Source organism: Hemitrygon akajei, chromosome 14 (genome assembly GCF_048418815.1).
Source record: "Hemitrygon akajei chromosome 14, sHemAka1.3, whole genome shotgun sequence".
In the NCBI taxonomy this organism is placed as follows: Eukaryota; Metazoa; Chordata; class Chondrichthyes; order Myliobatiformes; family Dasyatidae; genus Hemitrygon; species Hemitrygon akajei.
The window spans coordinates 31674523-31697948 of NC_133137.1; the positions used below are offsets into that span (position 1 = coordinate 31674523).

At 41.7% G+C, this 23426-nt stretch overlaps 1 protein-coding gene across 1 annotated transcript in view; it reads right to left on the reverse strand.

Moving 5' to 3' along the window:
- Nucleotides 1-23426, reverse strand: part of LOC140738937 (uncharacterized) — a 245212-nt gene that overhangs the window by 101916 nt on the left and 119870 nt on the right. The gene's annotated exons all lie outside the window — the stretch shown is intronic.

Consider the following 23426-nt stretch of genomic DNA (forward strand, 5'->3'; position numbering starts at 1 on the left):
ACAATTTGATTCATACTGGGAAAAATGGTTTAACTAAATAATGCCTCATAGGCTTGACTTTATTCTCACAAATCAATGAATCTGTTGTAAAAACAAAAGATCACTCCCTACTTGTACATAGTTCTTCCCTTTTGCTTGTTTTTTCTCTCCACTCTTTTCTATAAGTGTGTACCTCAGATAAATACTTTGTGGAGATTTGTGATATATATGATTATATGATATATAGGTACAATGTCTGAAACACATCTTATGGAAATGTTTGTTTGATGAAGAACTTCAATAAAAAAATAAATTACAGAAAAAAAAGAAAACTGTTGTAGCTTTCCGCCAGTTGCAGTAATCGGTGACAGTGAAGGTAGACTCAGAATGGAACCCATGTCCTCCACACAGGAAATGCCTGCATGTGAAGCAGTACCTTTCATGATCGAATATTCCAGCCAAGAGTACAGGTCAAACCAGCCACAAATAAAACTCCTTTGCTGATTGCCAAACTGTTGCGAAGGGTACTTTTTCTATTGCTGGCTAACATCGCTAACAGTATTCCCACTAGCATTAAGAGCAGCTTCATCCATGTTCTCTTCCGAATCCCGCACTTGTTCCTGTTCCTCTACTTCGCTCCCACACTCCTTCAATGAACTGCTGTTGTCCTCATCCCCACTTATTTCTTTCTGCATGTCACTTTCAATTAAGACAGGCTCAGGCTGAGACACCACTGATTCCTCTGGATGAGGTCGTTTTCTCACTAAAAATCGATCCATTTTTCACGCCGGTCAAAATAATGCATGTGTCAGGCCCACAGTAGCTTGTAAAAGCACAACGTGTGTGTGTGGCATCCGTTAGTCTCACGAGACCATGGATCTGTGCCTGGATCCTGCACAATGTATGTATACTATCAATCTCTTGCGTGAGTGAGAGTGAGTGACATCACCACCTTAAGTGATCTTAGATCAGCTTAACTGATCTGAGTGAAGACAGCAACGGCAAGACATTGACAACGAATAAATTAGCAGAAGTGTAGAGTGGATCTGACCTTAGACCAGCACAGAGTTTATAACTTTATTGCTGCGTGGGTGCTATAATAATTGGAGGCGCTGTTTCACTAGATCAACTGAAGAAACAAGCTGTATTCAAAACTATACAGAGAAAGCAGCTGCAATTTGTATGTCAAATTTCAGTTAATTTCTTGGTGGTGCTATGGTGGTGCTAGCAAGCACCTCCTCAGCTCCGACACTGCACCAGAGGGAGGCAATGGGTGAGCAAGGAGATAAGGTGAGAGAGAGAAAAGGGGATGGAGAATAGTGAAGGGGGGGGGGGGCATTGCCAGAAATTCTAAAAAATCAATGTTCAGGCCATCAGATTGAAGGCTACCCAGACAGAATATGAAGTGTTGCTCTTGCAACCTGAGTGTGGCATCATCATGACAGCGGATAGTGGAGGAGGCCATGGATAGACAAACCGGATAGGAAAAGGAAGTGGAATTAAAATAGGTAGCCACTGGGAGATCCTGCTTTCTCTGACGGATGGAGCGTAGGTGCTCGGCAAAGTAGTCTCCCAATCTACATTGGGTCTTGAGAAGGAGAGGATTCGCGGGCTTTTCGGTTTTCTAAACGGCCAGCCAATTGGGAGCAGAGGAGCTGAAGACAGTCGGTCAGCTAGTGCACTGTAAAAGAAATTTCGTCTAGTGAAGCAGCCATCATCGGAGTGGACTGAGTCAGAGTGGGACGGCTTTGGCTCAACAGGCGTGAACAGGCAGAGGCGAGGGTAGGTTCCGGTAAGTTGTTGTTGTTTCTCTCATTCGATTTCTTCTTTAACTAGTAAGTTTAGAGAGAATACCAGGCAGGATGTTGGAATGCTCCTCTTGTGGGATGTGGGAAGTCAGGGAGACCAGAGGTCTCCCTGACGACACCTGCAAGAAGCGCATCCAGCTGCAGCTCCTAACAAACCGTGTTAGGGAACTGGAGCAGGAGCTGGATGACCTCCGGATCATTCGGGAGAATGAGGAGTTTATAGATAGTAGTTTCAGGGAGGTTGCTATGCCAAAGGAGCAGGGAACAGGTAATTAGATTACCATCAGGCAAGGGAAGGGGAAAGGGCAGGCAGAGCAGGGTTCCCCTGTGACCATTCCCCTCAACAAGTATACCGATTTGGATACTGTTGGGGGGGGGGGGGGCGGGATGACTTACCTAGTCCTACCAAAATGTAGCACCTCACATTTTTCAGCATTAAACTCCATCTGCCATCTTTCAGCCCACTCTTCTAACTGGCCTAAATCTCTCTGCAAGCTTTGAAAACCTACTTCATTATCCACAACACCACCTATCTTAGTACCATCTGCATACTTACTAATCCAATTTACCACCCCATCATCCAGATCATTAATGTATATGACAAACAACATTGGACCCAGTACAGATCCCTGAGGCACACCACTAGTCACTGGCCTCCACCCTGACAAACAATTATCCAGCACTACTCTCTGACATCTCTCATCCAGCCACTGTTGAATCAATTTTACTACTTCAATATTAATACCTAATGATTGAACCTTCCTAACTAACCTTCCATGTGGTACCTTGTCAAAGCCTTACTGAAATCCATATAGACAACATCCACTGCTTTACCCTCATCAACTTTCCTAGTAAGCTCTTCAAAAAATTCAATAAGATTTGTCAAACATGACCTTCCACGCACAAATCCATGTTGACTGTTCCTAATCAGACCCTGTCTATCCAGATAATTATATATACCATCTCTAAGAATACTTTCCATTAATTTACCCACCACTGACGTCAAACTGACAGGCCTATAATTGCTAGGTTTACTCTTAGAACCCTTTTTAAACAATGGAACCACATGAGCAATACGCCAATCCTTCGGCACCATCCCCGTTTCTAATGACATTTGAAATATTTCTCTCAGAGCCCCTGCTATTTCTACACTAACTTCCCTCAAGGTCCTAGGGAATATCCTGTCAGGATCCAGAGATTTATCCACTTTTATATTCCTTAAAAGCGCCACTACTTCCTCTTCTTTAATCATCATAGTTTCCATAACTACCCTACTTGTTCCTCTTACCTTACACAATTCAATATCCTTCTCCTTAGTGAATACCGATGAAAAGAAATTGTTCAAAATCTCCCCCATCTCTTCCGGCTCCACACATAGCTGTCCACTCTGATTCTCTAAGGGACCAATTTTATCCCCCACTATCCTTTTGCTATTAATATAACTGTAGAAGCCCTTTGGATTTATTTTCACCTTACTTGCCAAAGCAACCTCATATCTTCTTTTAGCTTTTCTAATTTCTTTCTTAAGATTCTTTTTACATTACTTATATTCCTCGAACACCTCATTTACCCCATGCTGCCTATATTTATTGTAGATCTCTCTCTTTTTCCAAACCAAGTTTCCAAATATCCCTTGAAAACCATGGCTCTCTCAAACTTTTAACCTTTCCTTTCAACCTAACAGGAAGATAAAGATTCTGTACCCTCAAAATTTCACCTTTAAATGACCTCCATTTCTCTATTACATCCTTCCTATAAAACAAATTGTCCCAATCCACTTCTTCTAAATCCTTTTGCATCTCCTCAAAGTTAGCCTTTCTCCAATCAAAAATCTCAACCCTTGGCCAAGTCCTATCCTTCTCCAGAATTATATTGAAACTAATGGCATTGTGATCACTGGACCCGAAGTGCTCCCCAACACATACCTCTGTCACCTGACCTATTTCATTCCCCAACAGGAGATCCAACACTTTCCCCTTCTCTAGTTCGTACCTCTAAGTATTGCTGCAAAAAACTATCCTGGACACATTTTACAAACTCCAAGTCATCCAGCCCTTTTACAGAATGGGCTTCCCAGACTATGTGTGGAAAATTAAAATCTCCCACAATCACAACCTTGTGCTTACTACAAATATCTGCTATCTCCTTACAAATTTGCTCCTCCAATTCTCGCTCACCATTAGGTGGTCTTTAATACACCCCGATAAGTGTTACTACACCTTTCCCATTCCTCAATTCCACCCAAATAGTCTCCCTAGATGAGCCCTCTAATCTATCCTGCCAAAGCACCGCTGTAATATTTTCTCTGACAAGCAATGCAACACCTCCCCCTCTTGCCCCTCCGATTCTATCACACCTGAAGCAACAAAATCCAGGAATATATAGTTGCCAATCACACTCCTCCTACAACCATGTTTCACTAATAGCTACAACATCATATTTCCAGGTATCAATCCATGCTCTAAGCTCATCCACCTTTCTTACAATGCTGCTAGCATTAAAATAAATGCATTTAAGAAATTCTCCACCTCTTACTCTCTGTTTACCCCTAATGGTGCAAACAACTTTACTATCTTCCTTCTCCCCTATATCTATGGTCATGGAACCTATACAGATTAAAGAGCAGGAGGTGCTTGCTGTCTTGAGGGAAATCAGAGTAGATAAATCCCCAGGACCTGACAGAGTATTCCCTCGGAACTTGAATGAGACTGGTGTTGAAATTGCAGGGGCCTTGGCAGATATATTTAAAATGTCAGCATCCACAGGTGAGGTGCTGGAGGATTGGAGGATAGCTCATATTGTTCAAAAAAGGCTCTAAAAGTAATCCGGGAAATTATAGGCCAGTAAGTTTGAAGTCAGTAGTAGGTAAATTATTGGAAGGAGTACTAAGAGATAGGATCTACAAGTATTCAGATAGACAGGGACTTTATTAGGGAGAGTCAACATGGCTTTGTGCGTGGTAGGTCATGTTTAACCAATCTATTAGTTTTTCGAGGAGGTTACCAGGAAAGTGGATAAAGGGAAGGCAGTGGATGTTGTCTACATGGACTTCAGTAAGGCCTTTGACAAGGTCCCACATGGGAGGTTAGTTGGGAAGATTCAGTCGCTAGGTGTACATGGTGAGGTAGTAAATTGGATTAGACATTGGCTCAATGGGAGAAGTCAGAGAGTGGTAGTGGAGGATTGCTTCTCTGAGTGGAGGCCTGTGACTAATAGTGTACCACAGGGATCAGTGCTGGGTCCATTGTTATTTGTCATCTATATCAATGATCTGGTAAATTGGATCAGCAAATTTGCTAATGATACAAAGATTGGAGGTGTAGTGGAGAGTGAGGAAGGTTTTCAAAGCTTGCAGAGGGATTTGGACCAGCTGGAAAAATGGGCTGACAAATGGCAGATGGAGTTTAATGCAGACAAGTGTGAGGTATCGCACTTTGAAAGGACAAACCAAGGTAGAACATACAAGGTAAATGGTAGGACACTGAGGAGTGCAGTAGAACAGAGGGATCTGGGAATACAGATACATAATTCCCCCCCAAAAGCGGCGTCACAGGTAGATAGGGTCGTAAAGAAAACTTCTGGCACATTGGCCTTTATAAATCAAAATACTGAGTATAAGAGTTGGAATGTTATGGTGAGGTTGTATTGCTGAGGCCAAATTTGGAATACTGTGTGCAGTTTTGGTCACCTAATTACGGGAAGGATATTAATATGGTTGAAAGAGTGCAGAGAAGGTTTACAAGGATGTTGCCGGGACTTGAGAAACTGAGTTACACAGAAAGGTTGAATAGGTTAGGACTTTATTGCCTGGAGCATAGAAGAATAAGGGGAGATTTGATAGAAGTGTATAAAATTATGATGGGTATAGATAGAGTGAATGCAAGCAGGCTTTTTTCACTGAGGCTAGGGGAGAAAAAAAAACAGAGGACATGGGTTAAGGGTGAAAAGGGAAAAGTTTAAAGGGAACATTAGGAGGAGCTTCTTCACATAGAGAGTAGTGGGAGTGTGGAATGAGCTGCCAGTTGAAGTGGTGAATGCAGGCTCACTTTTAACATTTAAGAAAAACTTAGACAGGTACATGGATGAGAGGGGTATGGAGGGATATGGTCTAGGTGCAGGTCAGTGGGATTAGGCAGAAAAATAGTTCAGCACTGCCAAGAAGGGCCAAAAGGCCTGTTTCTGTGCTGTAATGTTCTATGCTCTATGGGTTTCATCGATGTACAGGAGGCCACACCGGGAGCACCGGATACAGTATATGACCCCAACAGACTCACAGGTGAAGTGTCACCTCATTTGGAAGGACTGTTTGGGGACCTGAATGGTAGTGAGCGAGGATGTATAGGGGAAGGAATAGCATTTGTTCTGCTTGCAAGGTTAAGTACCAGAAGGGAGATCAGTGGGGAGGGATGAATGAACAAGGGAGTCACATAGGGAGCGATCTCTGCAGAAAGCAGAAGGTGGGGGGGTGGGGGGGGGGGAAATGTGTTTGGTGGTGGGATCCCACTGGAGATGGCGGAGGTTTTGGAGAAATTCATGCTGGACGTGGAGACTGGTGGGGTGGTCGGTGAGGACAAGAGGAACCCCTATCGCTGGTAGGGTGGCAGGAGAATGGGGTGACAGCACATATGCGTGAAATGGAAGAGATGCAGTTGAGGGCAACATTGATAGTGGAAGAAGGGAAGCCCCTTTCTTTGAAGAAGGAGGACATCTCCTTCAGTCTGGAAGCTTTGCTCAGTTACCTTCAGAAACCAGCAAAATGATGGAAGGTGTCAGTGATAATGTTATCAAGTATTAAATTTACATGAATAATCAGATCATAGTACTCAGTCTGAATTTCACAAGAACCATTTTGCTCCAGCCATCATTACTATCTAGGTCTAAGCATTGATAAACAAACTGATTTTCAGAGGTGATGTTGAGTAAATGTCACTGGCATCAAGAAAGAATTTTACCAAGACACCCTGGTAAAATTTGAATCACTGGAAATCAAGGGATTAACTGTAAAATCGTTGGGACAATATTAAGCACAAATCAAGATTTTTGTGGTTGTTGAAGCTTTTCATTCTAGAATGAAGAGATGTCCTCCTTTTTCAAAGCAAGAGGCTTCCCTTCCTCCACATTCAACACTGCCCTCAACTGCATCTCTTTTATTTCACACAAGCCTGCTCTTACACTATCCTCTCACCACCCTACCACAGACAGGATTCCTCTTGTCCTCACCTACCACCCCACCAGTGACACTGACACTAAACACAGGAACACAAAGAGACAGTTCCAAGCTCAACAATACATAGTTCCTTCTGTTGGCGTGGCAAGGCTCCGGTCTCACTCCGGTGGCCGAACTTGATGGCGATACAGGCGAGGTTGCCGGCAAGGCTTCAGGCGTGGGTAACCGGCAGGGCTTCAGGTGAGGCTTCAGAGGGAAGGAAGGGAACAGTCCAGCCTCACGGTAACAGCAAAGACGCCCTGACTTACCCAACGGAGGCAAGGACAGGAAAGGACAGATCCCACCATAGGGTAATGGCAAGAACGGCCTGATTTACCCCACAGAGGCGAGGATGGGATACCGACAAGATGAAACCAGCCACCACACTTGAACCCAGGGCCACTTATATTCCAGCCCCAATATGAGAATCAGGTGCCTGTGATTAAACCCAACTGAAACAACGGACAGCCAGAAGACCCGGAGTCCGGAGTCCACAGACCAGACTGTGAACCGGAACGCGGACATTATGGACCGGACTGTGACAATTACTGGAGGAACACTAGCATTCGAATGTAGTAATACTAGTAGTACTAATACTAATTACAGTAGTAGTAGTAGTGTGATCACATGAAGTGAGTAAGATGTTATCCTAGGGGGTTATCTATTGGTGGGTCCTCAGGTGGCTATAGAGGCTGATCTGGGATCCACATATTCTGGTGCGCTATGGTCATGAGTAGGTGATAGTTGTGGTTAGTAGTTCAGAAGTAGAACAGTAAAGCAACAGACCCTTGGCCCATAATACCTGTGCTAATCACAATACCTTTTAAACTGTACATCTGGCTGCACACAGTCTATATCTCTCAGTTCCCTGTCTGAACATGTGTGAGTCTCAATGGCACTTAAACATTACTGTTATATTTGCCTCCACCACCTCCCAGGCAGTGTGATCCAGGCCACTATTACGCTTAGTGTGAAAAACTTGCCATATAAATCTTTAAACTTCACACTTCTCTCACCTTAAAACTATGTTCTCTAGTAGTTGTCATTTCCATCCCAGGAAAAAGATTTCTCCTATATATCTACCCTATATATTCTTCTCAATTTTATATACTTTAAATTGGTTTCTCCCCACCCTCCAACACTCCAGAGAAAATAACCCGTTTGTCCAACTTCTCCTTACAGTTGATCCTCTCTAATTGAGGAAATAAGTTGGAGAACCTCTTCTGCCCACTCCAAAGCCTCCATATACTTCCTGAAATGCTGTGACCAGAACTGTGTACAATCCTTCAAATATAGCCTGGCACAATTTTTATATAACTGCAACATGCCTTCCCATCTTTTATACTCAGCACTTAGATGTATGAAGACAAGTACAGTATGCTATATGCCTTCTTTACCACTCTATCTTCTTGCGTTGCCATTTTCAGGAAGCTATAGACTTAAATCCCAAGATCTCTCTTTACATTAATGTTCACAAGGTTCATGCCATTTACTGAATATGCTCCTCTCACATTTGACATCCCAAAGTACAACATTTCACACTTGTCCATATTAAACTCCATGTGCCATTTCTCAGCCCACATTTCTAATTGGTCTATATCCTGTTGAATCATTTGTCAACCTTCCCCACTATCCACAGCTACACTAATTTTTGTATTGGCTGCAAACTTAAATTTTTATCCAAATGATTTAAACATATCCAGCGGGCAGCGGAGTGAGAGGGTAGAAGAGTGATAGGGCTTTGGCTCAACAGGCTTAGGCGGTAACGGGACAAGGTGAGGTAGGCTTACCTGTGTTAATTGCGGAAAGGAAGGATATGTGTAAGGCCGGTGTTCTGTGCTCGGTGTCGGATGTGGGAAGTCCTGAAGTCTCCCAGCCTCCCAGACGGCCATATCTGCACCCAGTGTCGAGCTGCAGGTCCTAAGGGACCGCGTTAGGGAACTGGAGTTGCAGCTCGATGAGCTTCATCTGGTCAGGAGAGCACGGAGGTGATAGAAAGGAGTTATAGGCAGGTGGTCACACCAGGGCCATGGGAGATGGACAAGTGGGTAACAGTCAGGAGAGGGAAGGGGAAGAGTCAGGTGCTAGAGAGTACTCCTGTGGCTGTCCCCCTGAACAATAAGTACACCCTTTTGAGTACTGTTGGGGGGGACAGCCTACCTGGGGGAAGCAACAGTGGCTGTGCCTCTGGCACAGAGTCCGGCCCTGTGGCTCAGAAGGGTAGGGAAAGGAAGAGAAAGGCAGTAGTGATAGGGGACTCTATAGTTATGGGGTCAGACAGGTGATTCTGTGGACACAGGAAAGAAACTCGGGTGGTAGTTTGCCTCCCAGGTGCCAGGGTCCGAGATGTTTCAGATTGCGTCCATGATATCCTGCAGTGGGAGGGAGAACAGCCAGGTGTCATGGTACATATTGGTACCAATGACATAGGTAGGAAAAGGGAAGAGGTCCTGAAAACAGACTACAGGGAGTTAGGAAGGAAGTTGAGAAGCAGGACCACAGAGGTAGTAATGTTGGGATTACTGCTTGTGCCACATGACAGTAAGTATAGGAATAGAATGTGGTGGAAGATAAACGTGTGGCTGAGGGATTGGAGCAGGGGCAGGGATTCAGATTTCTGGATTGTCGGGACCTCTTTTGGGGCAGGCGTGACCTGTACAAAAAGGACGGGTTGCACTTGAATCGCAGGGGGACCAATATCCTGGCAGGGAGGTTTACTAAGGCTACTGGGGAGAGTTTAAACTAGAATTGTTGGGGGTGGGAACCGAACTGAAGAGACTGGGGAAGAGGTGGTTGGCTCACAAATAGAGAAAGCTTGGAGACAGTGTGTGAGGGAGGATAGGCAGGTGATAGAGGAAAGATGCGCTCAGATCGACGGTTTGAGATATGTGTACTTTAACGCAAGGAGTATTGTGAACAAAGCAGATGAGCTTAGAGTGTGGATCAGTACTTGGAGCTATGATGAGGTGGCCATTACAGAGATCTGTCTAGCTCAGGGACAGGAATGGTTACTTCAAGTGCTGGGTTTTAGATGTTTCAGAAAGGACAGGGAGGGAGGCAAAAAAGGTGGGGGCGTGGCACTGTTGATCAGAGATAGTGTCACGGCTGCAGAAAAGGTGGACGTCATGGAGGGATTGTCTACGGAGTCTCTGTGGGTGGATGTTAGGAACAGGAAGGAGTCAATAACTCTACTGGGTGTTTTTTATAGGCCACACAATAGTAACAGGGATATCGAGGAGCAGATAGGGAAACAGATCCTGGAAAGGTGTAATAATAAGAGTTGTCGTGATGGGAGGATTTAGTTTCCCAAATGTCGATTGGCATCTCCCTAGGGCAAGGGGTTTAGATGGGGTGGAGTTTGTTAGGTGTGTTCAGGAAGGTTTCTTGACACAATATGTAGATAAGCCTACAAGAGGAGAGACTGTACTTAATTTGGTATTGGAAAATGAACCTGGTCAGGTGTCAGATCTCTCAGTGGGAGAGCATTTTGGAGATGGTGATCATAATTCTATTCCTTTACAACAGCATTGGAGAGAGATAGGAACAGATAAGTTAGAAAAGTGTTTAATTGGAGTAAGGGGAATTATGAGGCTATCAGGCAGGAACTTGGAAGCTTAACTTGGGAACAGATGTTCTCAGGGACAGGTACGGAAGAAATGTGGCAAGTGTTCAGGGGATATATGTGTGGAGTTATATAACCATATAACAATTACAGCACAGAAACAGGCCATCTCTGCCCTTCTAGTCCGTGCCGAACGCTTACTCTCACCTAGTCCCACTGACCCGCACTCAGCCAATAACCCTCCATTCCTTTCCTGTCCATATACCTATCCAATTTTACTTTAAATAACAATACTGAACCTGCCTCTACCACTTCTACTGGAAGCTCATTCCAAGCAGCTCATTCTAAGTAAAGAAATTCCCCCTCGTGTTAAACTTTAAACTTTTGCCCCCTAACTCTCAACTCATGTCCTCTTGTTTGAATCTCCCCTACTCTCAATGGAAAAAGCCTATCCACATCAACTCTACCTATCTCCCTTATAATTTTAAATACCTCTATCAAGTACCCCCTCAACCTTCTACGCTCCAAAGAATAAAGACCTAACTTGTTCAACCTTTCTCTGTGATTTAGGTGCTGAAACCCAGGTAACATTCTAGTAAATCTTCTCTGTACTCTCTCTATTTTGTTGACATCTTTCCTATAATTCGGTGACCAGAACTGTACACAATACCCTCCAAATTCGGCCTTACCAATGCCTTGTACAATTTTACCATTACATCCCAACTCCTATACTCAGTGCTCTGATTTATAAAGGCCAACATACCAAAAGTTTTCTTCACCACCCTATCCACATGAGATTCCACCTTCAGGGAACTATGCACCATTATTCCTAGATCACTCTGTTCTACTGCATTCTTCAATGCCCTACCATTTACCATGTATGTCCTATTTGGATTATTCCTACCAAAATGTAGCAACTCACACTTATCAGCATTAAACTCCATCTGCCATCGTTCAGCCCACTAACTGGCCTAAATCTCTCTGCAAGCTTTGAAAACCTACTTCATTATCCACAACGCCACCTACCTTAGTATCATCTGCATACTTACTAATCCAATTTACCACCCCATCATCCAGATCATTAATGTATATGACAAACAACATTGGACCCAGTACAGATCCCTGAGGCACACCACTAGTCACCGGCCTCCAACCTGACAAACAGTTATCCAGCACTACTCTCTGGCATCTCCCATCCAGCCACTGTTGAATCCATTTTACTACTTCATTTTACTAGTTCTGGATAGGTACATTCCAATGACATAGGGAAGTTATGGTAGGGTACATCAACTGTGGTGTACAAAGGCTGTAGAAAATCTAGTCAAGAAGAAAAGCTTATGAAAGGTTTAGAGAGCTAGGTAATGTTAGAGATCTAGAAGGTTATAAGGCTAACAGGAAGGAGCTTAAGAAGGAAATGAGGAGAGCCAGAAGGGGGCATGAGAATGCCTTGGCGGGCAGGTTTAAGGAAAACCCCAAGGCATTCTACAAGTATGTGAAGAGCAAGAGGATAAGACTTGAACGAATAGGACCTATCAAGTGTGACAGTGGGAAAGTGTGTATGGAAAAAGCAGAGGTACCAAATGAATACTTTATTTCAGTATTCACTATGGAAAAGGATCTTGGTGATTGTAGTGATGACTTGCAGCGGACTGAAAAGCATGACCATGTAGATATTAAGAAAGAGAACGTGCTGGAGCTTTTGGAAAGTATCAAGTTGGGATAAGTCACTGGGACTGGATGAGATGTACCCCAGGCTATTGTGGGAGGCGAGGGAGGAGATTGCTGAGCCTCTGGTGATGATCTTTGCATCATCAATGGGGACAGGACAGGTTCCGGAGGATTGGAGGGTTGCAGATGTTGTTCCCTTATTCAAGAAAGTGAGTAGGGATAGCCCAGGAAATTATAGACCAGTGAGTCTTACTTCAGTGATTGGTAAGTTGATGGAGAAGCTCCTGAGAGGCAGGATTTATGAACATTTGGAGAGGTATAATATGATTAGGAATAGTCAGCATGGCTTTGTCAAGGGCAGGTCACGCCTTACGAGCCTGATTGAATTTTTTGAGGATATGACTAAACACATTGATGAAAGAAGGGCAGTAGATGTAGTGTATATGGATTTCAGCAAGGCATTTGATAAGGTACCCCATGCAAGGATTATTGAGAAAGTAAGGAGGCATGGGATCCAAGGGGACATTGCATTGTGGATCCAGAATTGGCTTGCCCACAGAAGGCAAAGAGTAGTTGTAGATGGGTCATATTCTGCATGGAGGTCAGTGACCAGTGGTGTGCCTCAGGGATCTGTTCTGGAACCCCTACTCTTCATGATTTTAATAAATGACCTGGACGAGGAAGTGGAGAGATGGGTTAGTAAATCTGCTGATGTCACAAAGGTTTGGAGTGTTTTGGATAGCGTGGAGAGCTGTCAGAGGTTACAGCGGGACATTGATAGGATGCAAAACTGGGCTGAGAAGTGGTAGTGTTGCAGCTATATAGGACCCTGGTCAGACCCCACTTGGAGTACTGTGCTCAGTTCTGGTCACCTCACTACAGGAAGAATTTGAAAGCTATAGAAAGGGTGCAGAGGAGATTTACAAGGATGTTGCCTGGATTGGGGAGCATGCCTTATGAAAACAGGTTGATTGAAAGCAGCCTTTTCTCCTTGGAGCGATGGAGGACGAGAGGTGACCTGATAGAGGTGTATAAGATGATGAAAGGCATTGATAGTATGGATAGTCAGAGGCTTTTTCCCAGGGCTGAAATAGCTGCCACAAGAGGGAACATGTTTATGGTGCTTGGGAGTAGGTACAGAGGAGAAGTCAGGGGTACGTTTATTACACAGAGAGTGGTGAGCGCATGGAATGGGCTGCCAACAACAGTGGTGGAGGCAGATATGATATGCTCTTTTAAGACACTTTTGGATAGCTACATGGAGCTTAGAAAAATAGAGGGCTATGGGTAAGCCTAGTAATTTCTAAGGTAGGGACATTTTCGGCAGGACTTTGCGGGCTGAAGGGCCTGTATTGTGCTGTAGGTTTTCTATGTTTCTATATCACAAACAACATAGCTTCTCCCAAGACTGATCTTTGTGGTATACCTCTGATCACAAACTTCAAGTCAGAATAACACACTCCACCACTACCCTGTCTTCCATGGCCAAGCCAATTTTCAAATCTGATCTGTTAAGTCCCCATAGATTCACATGCTTAATCTTCTGGATCAGCTTCCCATTAGGAACTGTGTTGAAAGCTTTACTATGGTCCATGTACACAATTTCCATTGTCCTGTCCACATTAATCATCTTCAAAAAGCTTAATCCAGTTTGTAAGGTATGATCTACCTTACACTAAGTTATGCTGACTATTCTATTGAGTCCATGCTTTTCATCTGAATGTCGATCCTAACTTAAAAAAAAATCTAATACTGATGTAAAACTCTTCTGCCTAAAATCTCCTGGTCTGTCTCTAGTGCCCTTACAAAAAGGGAACAATATTGGTAAAGTCTTCAACAAACTAGCTGACTCAGTATTCCTTTGTATTCTTATAAGTGTGGTTAATTTGAATCCAGAGTCTATAAATAGGTTGGAAAATAAAGGAAGAGAAGTATATAATTTAGGCATTTCGACTTTTTACTCTTTTCCATCGGTGCTGCCTGACCTGCTGAGTTCCTCCAACATTTTGTGTGTGTTGCAACTATTTTCACACTATTATTTCTATTAACATGTCTTTCAGAAAAACATCTACACCCACTGACACAACCTTTTTTTCATTTTTAGGGTATTTCTGGCTAAATTTAAATCTACGTCAAGGAACAGGGATAGGATATTCAAATTTACAAGGAGCATTTCAAGTCAGAATGATCAATGATTTCAGCTGATTTGTAACCTAAACTCTATTATTTCATAGATTTTGATATTCCTGATAAAATGAAATTTTCAAATGAAAGTCAACAGTTTAAGCAGCGTCAACTATCAGTTATATAGGCATATTGTTTTCTGTCACATTCTGCATGCTGAAGTTATTTTCAACTTCACCCCTGAAAGGCCAGATTCTTATTTATAGATAACTTCTGCTCATTCTCGATTTGATAATCAGTGGAAATAAGGTTTTCTCATAGTGCTCCATTAATTCTATTTGATAAAATGAAAAGTTTAATTAAAACAAATCTAATCCTTCAAACTGCACAAAATACAACCCATTTTTGTGAACTTTCTTTATAATAACACCTTTGCATTCTCTCCAAAACCAACATATCTTTCCAAAGAACGATCCCAGAAATGCACCAACAGGTTTGCTCTAACCAGGACTTCACTTAGGTGCAGCATCACTTCTAACTTTCTTACTCTATTATTGACTATTTCACTGTATCAATTTTACTGCATTAGGCTTTTACTCATCTTATACTCCAACCCATTGTGAATGAATTTAAATACATAAATGGAGTTATTAACCACCTTTCAGTTAAACAATCTGTGCCTACATGAGAGGAGCTTCAAAAAATTTCATTCTCAATGATTCAACAGAATGCAAAAGGGGAAGATCATTTGAAAACTAGTTGAAGTTTTTCATTTTCATTTTATAATCCTGCTTGAGCTCTCAGATCTTCTTCTACTGGTCTCTTCAATTTAAAAAATCTCCATAAAAAAAAAATCGGCAGGTCAATATCTTTTTAACTACATTCCTAAATTGTGTAACTTAATACCTAAAATTATAAAGAATGCAGAGTCAGTTGACACTTTTAAATGCCAGCTCAAAACTTAATTTTTAACTTTGCTTTTAACTCAAAACCATTGCCTTTTATTTATATGTTTGCACTATATTCCATTGTAAAGCACTTTAAATTATATTGTTTGTATGAGAAGTGCTCTATAGATATGTTATTATTTTTCATAAATTGCTTCCATTGGTTATTTTTAATTTATTAATTTATGGGCTGTGGCTGTTGCAGGCAAAACAGTATCTATGTTGCAGGCAAAACAGTATCTACTGCTGATGAACAACAGTCTTACTTTCTGTTAGGCACTATATCAGACATTAGCTTTCTTGTTTCTCACTGACTTCATGAGAGAATACTGGATCTCATTTTAAGGACTATCACTCTCAGCTCACCTCTGGTAAAGTCTTCAACAAACTGGCTGGCTCAGTATTCCTTGTATTTTTATGTGTAGTTAATTTGAATCCAGAGTTAATAAATATTTTGGAAAATAAAGGAAGAGAAGTATATAATTTAGCTCTATGTGTCATTGACCATGATGTAGCTATTTTCTTCATACTTGGACCAAGGATGTAATGAGGTTCACAACTGAGCAGTCCTGGTTGCGAAAACACTGTTTGTGGATAAGTCTGGAAAACTAATTATGCATAACAACATCTCAAAATAATTTGATCATAATATAGCTGGAAGCAAAAATTCTCAAGCTTTAGATTATGTTAGTGAGAACACAGAAATTAGAAATTAAGATATAATATTGAAATTGTCAGTGAAGTTATCAAAAGAGCAGAATAAATAACTAAAGAAATGCAACTTTGTTAACGTACAAAGTTGTTAACAAAGTTGCATATATGGAAAGTAGTGTACCCTACAATATAACTACAGTAATTAGAAGATAGAAAATTGAAAATAAATGAGCTTGAGTATACACACTAAAATGTACACACATTTTATAAATACCTTGTTGATCACAATAAGAAACAGGACTTATTAAGTGTTCAGAAACATCCTCTGGATCTAAGGTATGTTTAAAAAGAAATGTATTAGATAATGTGAAAGAAAAGCCCACATAAATTACTCTAAATTTTGGTCGGTTTCCATTTTATAAGAACATCAACAATATATATTTGCATTAATAATCAATACTTAAAATACTGGAGTAGAATTTTCAAACCTCTCCTTTGAAAATCTTTCATGAAGATAAACAATATGTATATATAATATATATTATTATATAGTTTTTAATTATGTATTGCACTGTATTGCTGCTGCCAAAGCAAAAATTTCACAGCTTATGCCAGTGATAGTAAAAACAAGAGAAAATCTGCAGATGCTGAAAATCCAAGCAATGCACACAAAATACTGGAGGAACTCAGCAGACCAAGCAGGATCTATGGAAAAGAGTATAGTCGACCTTTCGGGCTGAGACGCTTCATCAAGATTGAAGAGAAAAAGATAAGGAGTCAGAGTTAAAAGGTGAGGGGAGGGAAGGAAAAAGCACAAGGTGATAGGTGAAACTGGGAGGGGGAGGGGTGAAGTAAAGAGCTGAGAAGTTGATTGGTGAAAGAAATACAGGTCGCATTGCTCTCAGGATGAGGTCTTTCATTCTAGGACAAAGGAGATGTCTTCCTTTTTTAAAGAAAGGGGCTTCCCTTCATCCACTATCAACTCTGCCCTCCATCACGTCTCCCGTATTTCACGCACCTCTGCCCTCACCCCATCCCTCCACCAGCCCACCAGGGATAGAGTCCCTCTGGTCCTCACCTATCACCCTACCAACCCTCAGATCCAACGTATAATCCTCCGTAACTTCTGCCACATCTTCCCCTCCCCCCCCCACTCTCGGCTTTCCGCAGGGATCGCTCCCTACGCGACTCCCTTGTCCTTTCATCCCCCCATCCCTCCCAACCGACCTCCCTCCAGGCACTTATCCCTGCAAACAGAAGAAGTGCTACACCTGCCCCCACACTTCTTCCCACACCACCATCCTAGGCCCCAGACAGTCCTTTCAGGTGAGGCACTGATGCACCATCAATAACTCTCGAAGACGTGAGGCAAGATATAGGCTTTTATTGGCTGGAAGAAAGAACAAGCAGCAAGTGACCACCACACATCCTGGAGACTGAGGAAGGGGCTGTGCCTCCAATTGCCTTTATACCGGGGTCTGTGGGAGGAACCACAGGAGCAGTCAGCGGGGGGGCGTGTCCAGACAGGTATATGTAGTTCACAGGCACCACTTCACCTGCGAGTCAACTGGGGTGATATACTGTATCCGGTGCTCCCGATGTGGCCATTTATACATTGGGGAGACCCGCCGCAGACTGGGAGACTGTTTCGCCGAACACCGGCGCTCAATCCTCCAGCAGTGGCGGGATCTCCCTGTGGCCACACACTTCAATTCCACAGGCCACTCCCACTCTGATATGTCTGTCAAGATGAGGCCACATGTAGGTCAATGGAGCAATACCTATCTCCCGCCTAGGTAGCCTCCTACCTGCCGGCATGAACATTCAACTCACAGACTTCCGTTGATACCCCTGGCCCCCCTTACCCCATCCCTATCTATAATTTTAGTCTGGCTCTCTTTCTCTTTTGTCCCCCTCACTATAATCTCCCCCCAGCCCTACCTTTCTTTCGCTTTTATTTCCCATAATTCTCCACCTTCCCCCTAGCCCATTTCCCTCCAGCCTATCACTTCCCAGCTCTCTACTTCATCCCTGCCCCCCACTTCTTATCCCCCCTTGACCATCCCATGTTACTTCACTCCTGATGAAGGGTTTCGGCCCGAAACGTCGTCACTACCTCCTCCCATAGATGCTGTCTGGCCTGCTGAGTTCTGCCAGCATTTTGTGTTTTCATTTATTTCCAGCATCTGCAGATTCACTCATGTTGTTAAAGAAGGGGGAGTCTGATAGGAGAGGACAGAAGGCCATGGAGGAAAAGGGAGAGGAGCATCAGACAGAGTTAATAGGCAGGTAACGAGATAAGGTGTGAGAGGGAAATAGGAATGGGGAATGGTGAAGTGGGGGGCATTAGCGAAAGTTCGAGAAACCGATGTTCAAGCCATAAGGTTGGAAGCTAGCCAGACGGAATTCAAGATGTTGCTCCTCCAACATAAGTGTGACCTCATCGCAACAGTAGAGGAGGCCATGGACTGACATGTTGGAATGGTAATGGGAAGTGGAATTAAAATGGGTGGCCACTGGGAGATACTACTTTTTCTGGTGGATAGAGCGTAGTTGCTCGGCGAAGTGATCTTATACCAGTGATATTGAACCTGATTCTAATTCTACGTAAGGAGTGCTTTTGCTGCTCAAAACAGATAAACTGAACTCAAATGATGACCTTCAAAAATAATGTTTGCACTAATACTTAGTAATTCAAGTGTACATGAATCATCCTTCTTCACAGAGACCTCTTTACTATTTTCAAGTTATACCAAACTAAAATAACATAAAAATCTTAATGATTGCAAAGAGCTTTTGATTTAATCCTTAAGAACAATTCTAGGGTAACCACACTGTAAGGCGGGGATCCTTCAGAAATTGATTTAAGTGTCATTGAGACATCCATCATTTTGAGAGAGAATGAGAAGAAAGATACCAGGTAGGCACCTTCATCTGTTGGAAAGTCCTGAATGAAAAATAATATTCTGTGGATAAGGTGTCAGTCTTATCTGAGGATAAGGTGTCATCTTTAGGTCTGAGATGAAGAGAACATTCTCTGCAGAGCAGACTGTAAATCTTTGAAATTTACTGTGAATCCTCTATTGAATCAATTCAAGACTGAAATAGTTGAATTTTTGAACACTGAAGCCACAAGATCAAGCAACATTTGTGTTGAGTAATAGTGTAGGCTTAGATTATTTCCAACTCTACTTCTTATGTTCTTAAATACACTATATGCAGTTTCAATTTATCTAATAGCTCAGGGGTGGCCAACCTTTTACATTCCATGCATCAATTTTTTCACGCACGAGTTCAGATGTGCCATATAACTCTTGTACCCCCATTCAATTCTTGTAAAAAATATGTTAATATAGACATATTTAGCATTTTTGCATGATATATTGATTTAATATGAAAACAAGATAAACATTACTTACCTTAATGAGACTTTTAACAAATATATTTTGTCTTCTTTTGATTTCTTCCTTTTTCTTAATCACATATTCTTTCCGTAACTCAGACCCAAGCACTAGCTTCAGGTTTCCTTCTACTTCAGTCTGATGTTGTATTTTATAGTGTCTATTAAGATCATGTCTTCTATTATGTGAGGAAGTATTTTCACAAACAATGCACAGTGGTTTTCCTGATGGACCCGCTATAAATAAGAACTTACTTTCCCACTGTTCATTGAATCTGCGTGAGATGATGGGCTGTCGGGAGTTTTGAGACTTTCTTTTAAACCGTGCCATGGACTGCTCTTTATCAGATTACGGTATTGCTTTGCACTGTTGAAACTATGTGTTATAATTATGTGGACTTTGTCAGTTAGTCTTTTATCAATTATGGTATTGTCTGCACTGTTGAAACTATATGTTAACTATAACTATATGTAACTATGTGGTTTTGTGTAGGTCTTGTAGCTTTAGTTTTGTCTGATGGGTTTGTAGTTCCTTTCCTGGAAACGTGCTAAGACGGTAGCGCGATATCAATACGCAGCAGCCTCTCCGGACTCTGGATTGGGGATTACCAAACGTTATGTGGTTTTTCTTGTGTGGTCTGTTTTGTGCTTTTTCGTGATATCATTCCGGAGAACGTTGTCTCATTTTTTAACTGCATTGTATTTGTGGTTTATAAATGACAATAAGCTGAATCTGAATCTGAATTCACGCTTACTATCATTTTCTGCTTTTCTTTTGCACTGTGATGGGTAACTGAATGTAAAAACAAGGCTTAATTTTCAAAAAAGTACAAAACTGCAAATGTTCACAAAGGGTAAACATAGCACAACTCTGTAGTGCACGAGTGTCAATTGTAAACTGACTGGCAAAAACCTGTGACGCATCGCTGGTGCAGACGCCTGGCACCTCAGGATCAAACAAGTATCAAACGTGTATTGACCAGTTACGGAATGACTACAGAACAAAAGTTCTTCTTTCCTGGTTTGACTCATTGAACATTTTTTAAAATCGAAAACAGATTAATGTGAAGGAAGATAACATTCACCAAAATATGTGCATGAAATAATAAAATAGCTAAAAATAATTGCTAAGTTTTAGATTTATTCTCAGTAAAACCCATTTCTAGCTCTAAGCTACTTGAATTCCTGTTACAGATTTTTTTCTACAAATCGGTTTTTGCATGAGTAGGCTTACTTTTTTATTAATTTCACTGGGGTGCAATGCACCACTTCTAATCACCCAATGCGCCACGTTTGGAGCATGCACCATAGGTTGGCCATCCCTGTAATAGCTCAAAAATACACAGTTTAAAATAACTAATTGCACAATTTGATGAATCAGTAACTGCCCAAATGAACATATAAAAACAATGGATTCCTGAATTTTTGGTGAAAATGGCCTCCCATGCCTAGGTACTTTCAAGAATAATGCAAAAATCAGCTTCTTTGAACCTCTTTGAAACTTGGGTGCACAGCAAACAAATATATAATTATGTTAGCAAAAAATATTCAAATGTATTTAAGTTATTGGCTGAAGGAACGTGCAAGGTTAGAAGCGATGTTGTAAAATTTTTGTATTTCTGATGTTTTCAGAGAAAAGATGTATCTACCCTTCCTACCTCTGTTATTAAAGGGATACCCAATCTACATAATACAAACTAGATATGTTACACTGCTAAATCTTAGGATACTAAGATGTTGTTTATCATTAATTCCTAGGATGTTGTGCCAGTGATGGTGACCTTTCCACTTTACTATATTTATTGCATACAGCTCTTCCCAGGTTATGGCATGTCACTGTTCCTTTGGACAGTTCATGACCCAAGCAGTATACAAGTTGGAAATGGGCCAGGAACTGAGCTCCCAAATGGGAGAAGATACCTGCAGTCAAGCATCAGCTGGCAAATCCATACAGCCAGTTTTCCAAACAAACACTTGTATAATAGGCTATACATAAATTGTGTATTCACAAACTGGTAGGACCTATACTATAGGAATGGAATAAAACCATACTCTAGGTATGTAACATCGTATTCATGCACTATCTGTAGTTTCTGTTTCTTAGCAGGATTAGAATTCAAGGCTTCACTGCCTTCAGACTCATACAGATTGCGCTGTACATATTTATCCATCATTAACAGGAGTAAATTAAAATAAAAAATTAACACAAACTGGGAATACCTATCAGTTGTTGATGACAGCAGCAAGTTGACATGAATGGAACTATGGTAGCGGCAAACAAAGGAATGGTGAGGCGAAGATGAAGACAACCACAATAGCGAAAATTACACTGACAAGGATTCAGATTGGACTTTAAATGTTAGTTGGGATAGAGCTGGTTTTCAGCAAGCTAGCTTTATACTATGTGAATTAGCGTGATTGACCAACAATGGAAGGTCTCATAATCCCGAAAGATGGTTCTTGATTGCACATATGAAGCCAATGTCACTTTGAACACCTCAAGAAGAATCTTCGGGGTTGGCAGGTTCACTAATTGGCTCTATTTCACCATTTGGTTCAGGTCAGCACTGTATTGTTGTGTGACCTGTTTTCTGTAGATCTGTGGAGAAAGTTGACTTACCAACTGTTAACTTGCATGAACTTGTTCTGTGCCATGAGTCAAGGGGAACTGTTGGTTAGCAGTTGCCTGGTTGCTAACTTATGCATCTCCAATAATGTCTGTTTTGGTTGGTAAGATCAGATAAGATTGCCGAGTTTCAGGCGTGTTATAATGACAAGTGCCAGCAGGGCTATGGTTCTTCCTGTGTTCCGGTGTCTCAACCTTTTTTTTCGAAGTGTCTGCTCAACTAACAGTTGATCAGGTCATGTGCTTCAAGTTAGGATGCTGCTTACTGCCCCCCCCCCAAGAATCTCGAATGGCCCCCAGTGACATCTATTTTCCCTAACATGTAACCACCCCCATTGGGAATCAATGACCTATAGTTTTTCTTACTTTAAGATCACCTTAGCCTATTAAAAATGTTAAAGTAAATCCAATAACAATGGTAATCCAATTTTATTTAAGGTTTGGTTTTGTTCAGCAGTTGATTATTTGTTATAATGAATTCAAGCAATTCAACTCCAGTTGAGGAGAAAAAGACCCAAATGAAGTCAATATCAAGAGGAAAATAAAAACTGAAAATACTTCACAAGTAATTTATATATCAAGATTATTCCTATTATAGAGAAATATTAATAGTAGAGAATACCCTGAAGCTAACTTAACATATAATAACTTAATTTAATATAATAATTTAATAACATATAATACATCTAATGTGTATGAAGGCCAAAAGGAAAGCAAAATTATATACACAAGAAAATCTGCAAATACTGGAAATCTAAAGCAACACACACAAAACAATACACACTGAATTCTGGAAGAACTCAGCAGGCCAGACAGCATCTATGGAAAAGAGTAAACAGTCAACATTTTGGGCCAAAACCCTTCATCAGGACTGGAAAGGTAGGGGAGGAGTCAGATTAAGAAGTTGGGGGGGAGGGGAGGACGAAGTACAAGGACGCAGGTAATAGGTAAAACTGGGGATGGGTGAAGCAAAGAGCTAGGAAGTTGAGTGATGAAAGAGATAAAGAGTTCAAGAAGGGGAAATCTGATAGGAGAGGACAAAAGACAATGGAAGAAAGGGAAGGGGAAGGAGCACCAGAGGGAGGTGATGGACAGGTAAGAAGAGAAGGTGTGAGACATAAACAAGAATGGGGAATGGTGAAGGAGAGCAGATGGGGCATAACCAGAAGTTTGAGAAATTGATATTCACGCCATCAGGATGGAGGCTACCCAGGCAGAATATAAGGTGTTGTTCCTCCAACCCGAGTGTGGTCTCATTGTGGCAGTAGAGGAGACCTGGACTGACATGTTGGAATGGAAATGGGTATAGAATTGAAATGGGTGGTGTGGAGGAAAAGATTGTGAGTTAAAGATTTTGATAGACAAAGGGTTAATATTGGCTTTTTGAATATGGAAACCAGTTTGCAGCTTAGTTTGTTATAGATATGGCTTTGGTTTTAAGCAGAGACAATC